Genomic DNA, 4516 nt, shown 5'->3' with positions numbered 1-4516 from the left:
GCACGCAGACTGCTGAGAATCCGTTCAGTGGGAAAACAGACAACAGAGAGAAGTTCCGGGGAATGTAAGGAATCCCAAGGGGAATATTTGGGAGTGGACAAATGCCACCTCAGAGCCAAAAATGCTAACCTCGAAAAGAAACCTTGGAACATTCCACAAAAATCAAGTCGCTCATGACCAGAAAATCTTTACATTCCATCGTGGACAGATGCCATGATTTGTGCCTCATCACGAAAGTTTGGAACATTCTGGAACAGTCAAGGAGCCCACGGACCATTCAGTCTACCTCTCGGTTGGATGAATGCCATCAGGCAGCTGGAAACTTTTACCTCAGAGCACTCGAAAACTACCAGAAGAGCCAAATGTGCCTCCCAGCATTTCTTGAGATTTTGCAACTCACCATGAGGCATTACCTCACGCACACACACACAAAAAGGGTTACGGTTACGGATAGGCCTTTGTTTCACCTTATGACCGAACTCTTCCCTCTCCCTTCCCTGAAACCTCTGATGATTTAGTCAGAACAGACTGGAAAAATAAAAATAAATCACAATTTGTCCTAAGTTATAAATTACCCATATTACGATTGCAAAACGTCCCAGATCTTTTTTTTTTTTAAAAAAAGCAATGGACAGGAACAGAAACACGTATCGCTAAGCTATCCTTGGAGATATCCCAGAATGTCCGATTGGTATGAAGCGAGGCAGCAACACTCCTGCCTGGGGTCAACTACCTGGAACGTACCGCTTCAGGTTGCCAAATCCGGATTCAGAAATACCTGGGGATTTGAGGGATGAGCCTGTGGAGGGTGGGGTTTAGGGAAGGGAGGGACCTAGGTAGGGTATAATGCCATACAGTCCACGTGCCAAAGCAGCCATTTTTCTCCGGAGAAGTGGGATACATGTTTTAAATAAAGAAATAAATCAGCTGTAATTCTGGGAGATTTCAAGCCCTCACCTGGAGATTGGCCACCCTAATCCCACTCCAGGGCTGTGACAACAGTACTGATTGCCTGTTTGTTTCTGGGCCCAATTCAGAGGGCTAGTTGTCACCCTTAAAGCCGTTCAAGGCCAGGGGCCCTCACACCAATCGGACTGTATCTTCCGCTTATGGTCCCCTGAACTGCTGCGCTCTTGAGACAGACTTCTCCCTGTTGAGCCAGTTTGGTGTCGCGGTTAGGTAGCACGGACTCTAATCTGGGAGAACTGGGTTTGATTCCACACTCCTCCACATGCAGCCAGCTGGGTGACCTTGGGTCAGTCACAAGTTCTCGCAGAGCTGTTCTCTCAAGGACAGCTCTCGGGAGAGCTCTCTCAGCCCCACCTACCTCACAGGGTATCAGTTGTGGGGAGGGGAAGGGAAAGGAGATTGTAAGCTGCTCTGAGATTCCTTTGGGTAGTAAAGGGTGGGGTATAAATCCAATCTCATCCTCTTCTTCTTCTTGAGCCCTCTCTTAGGACTGGCCATCTGGCATGAATCAAATCCCAGGGTTTCCCTGTGGCATTTCCACACCTTTGGACTAAGGCGAGGGGGGACCTCAGTGGGGTATAACGCCAGAGAGTCCAGCCTCCAAAGTCGCCATTCCTGCCACAGGAACTTATCCCTGTCCTCTGTAGAGTTGCCAACCTCCTCAGGCTGGGCTCCTCAGGCTCTGCCCCCAATTACTTCAGATATTTCCCAGCTGGCAACCCTATCTTGGAAATACCTGGAGATTTTGGGGGTGGAGCCTGGGAAGGTGAGGTTTAGGGAGGAGAGGGACATCGGTAGGGTATAATGTCATATAGTCCACCTTCCAAAGCAGCCATTTTCTCCAGGAGAAGTGGAATGGATGTCCTGAATGAATAATAAAGAAGAAGAAAAAGAGAAGAGATTGGATTTATACCCTGCCCTTCACTACCCAAGGGAGTCTCAGAGTGGCTTACGAACTCCTTTCCCTTCCCCTCCCCACAACAGACACCCTGTGAGGTCGGTGGGGCTGAGAGAGCTTGACAGAAACTGCTCTTTTTCAAGAACAGCTCTGGCAGGACTATGGCTTGCCCAAGGTCATCCAGCAGGTGCAAGTGGAGGAGCGGAGAATCAAACCCGGTTCTCCCAGAATAGAGTCCGCACACTAAACCACGACACCAGACTGGCTCTCTGAATAAACTGAATAAAACTTTGTTGGTCTTAAAGGTGTGAGGGTCAAGTGTGCAATACGAATGACAAAGGCAGGCTCCAGCCAGCCCTCTGTTTTGTGGGGGTGGGTGGGGGTGACCTCATTTGACGCCAGGTCTCAGCATCATGAACTTGTTCTCAGTAAATTTCAGCCCATAAAAACCCCAAAGACAGAACTTCTCTTTCCTGGTCTGAAGAGGTCTAAACCAGAAAATTATGACGAAACAGCGTTTGGTGTACTGAAAGGGCGGGGGGATTCTTTAACGTCTTTATTTATAATTTTGTAAATAATGTTCTCCCCCCTCAAAGTCTCCCGCTTCCTTCTCCCACAGCATTCTAAAAAATACATTTCTTTTGCTCAACGATATATTATATTTCAGTATATAAACAAACGATTCTATACATGGCCAACACAAGGCAGTTGTGCTGGGGCCTGTAACCTCACAAGCTCTCCCAAAACTCAGTCTCGTTACTCTGAAATAGTATGATATTTTTTCCCACCCGCCTTACAGGGTCATTGTAAAAAATTTACTTCATAATGCACTTGAAAATGCTTTGCGCACCCTCAAAACTGTGCCACGCAACAGCCTTGAATATCTGTGCACGAGAGACAATTTCAGACATTTGCGCCTTCGGAAGACCTGCAGGATGAGAAACAAAATACTCTTAAGTGCCATTTTCTGCTTTGGGACAGACGCTGGTTTGGTCTACAATGAATGGTTGCCAACTCCTGCTTGGGAAATACCTGGAGATTTGGAGGTGGAGGCTGAGGGTGGGTGGGAGAGGGGAGGGACCGCAGCAGGGTGTAATACCATACAGTCCACCCTCCAAGGCAGCCATTTTCTCCAGGGGAACGGACAGTCATCGTCTGGAGATCAACTGTAATCCCAAGAGGTCTCCAGCCACCACCTGGGGGTTGGTAACCCTAACGCATATGCACCCCAGCAAAGGGAAGGGACGCTGAGGTGATAGAATGGGCTGTACCAATTCAGACTGTAGGTAGGGGGAGTAAATAATTTTTTTAAAACAGCACATCTGTCAGAGAGGTTCTACCTCAGCCTGTGGCGCTAGATTTCCATTTAGAGAGAATAATAATGGTGCTTTCACACGCACACACACACACGCACACACAAACGTTGGAACAGAAATCCCCCTCTGCATTGCATGCCCCTTTCACTCTGATCGTTGGATTTTATGGTAGCCTCCACACTGCAATGCTGCTTTCACTTTCTTTGATCTCTCGGTTTTATGGTAGCCGTCTGCATAGATTTATGGCCGTCTTATGGCCATTCAGGGTTGACTCTGCAGTCAGTATGCTGTTGGCCCAGGGTATTTGGTCCTTTCCGCACTTGGATCTCATCCCTGGTTGTAGCAGAGTTCAACTCGCCACACAATACCTTGCATTTATCCCTGGTTTTAACAGAATCCGTTTATCCCGGGACAAGTGTGGGGAGAAACTGGGGTGACCTCAGCGTAATATGGAAACAAAAAATACCCCGAGATAATTACAGGGGTGAACTTGCGTGCAGTGTAGAATGTAAGTTCGGGGATAGGGTTGAGCCAGGATTTAGTGTGGAAAGGACCTCTGAATGTGGTTTTGAGCCGCATCTCTTTCTGTTCCAGTGTGGGTTTGGTCAAACAACGGAGCAAATGCTAGATGCAGAGTGGGCCTAAATAACGTACTTTCAACCCACTTTCCGACTGGATTTTACTGTGTGAAATGGCAAAATCCACTTGCAAACGATCGCTGAAGTGGATTGGAACGGCATTATTTCGCCTGCGTGAAAGCAAGAATGCAAATCCTCCCCTCCCCTCCCAAGTGGTACACCCGATTCTCCCACCTCAGCATGCCACCCCCTCATTCCTACCTCACTGTAGACCACCGAATCTCTTGGGGCATTTTCAGACAAGACATTGAAGGGGGAGGGGTGGATTGGGTGTCTCTGAAGGAGAGTAAGCTCTTTCCCCCACATGCCGAGGCCAGTAAAGGACACGGGGGCTTCATTTTTGCAGAGGGGGAGATTTAGATCAAGGTAAACAGTTTAGCTGCTCCCCCAGGGACGTAGGCTCAAATCCCTTAGTCCCCAATCCCTTCCACACAGGTGCTTCTGCATAAAACCAAAGATGCCGCATGTCACCAGGTCACAGATACAGCCAGTTGCCTGAATTGTCCTTAAGTGACCAGAGGGGGTGACAGCAATTTCATAGGGTAGTGAGTCGAATGGGAGACTGGAGTGACGTGGGTTCAAATTAGGAGTAGGAGGCGGGGCAGGGAGTGCCTATGACACATAGTGTTGTGATGTCATTTCCGGTTTGTGCCCCGAAATGATGCCACGACGCTCTAGGAATCTGCACTTCTCTG

Source organism: Gekko japonicus, unplaced genomic scaffold (genome assembly GCF_001447785.1).
Source record: "Gekko japonicus isolate JY-2015 unplaced genomic scaffold, Gekko_japonicus_V1.1 scaffold2890, whole genome shotgun sequence".
Taxonomy (NCBI): domain Eukaryota; kingdom Metazoa; phylum Chordata; class Lepidosauria; order Squamata; family Gekkonidae; genus Gekko; species Gekko japonicus.
The sequence above is the reverse complement of the archived record's forward strand: the minus strand, read 5'-3'. Positions refer to the sequence as shown.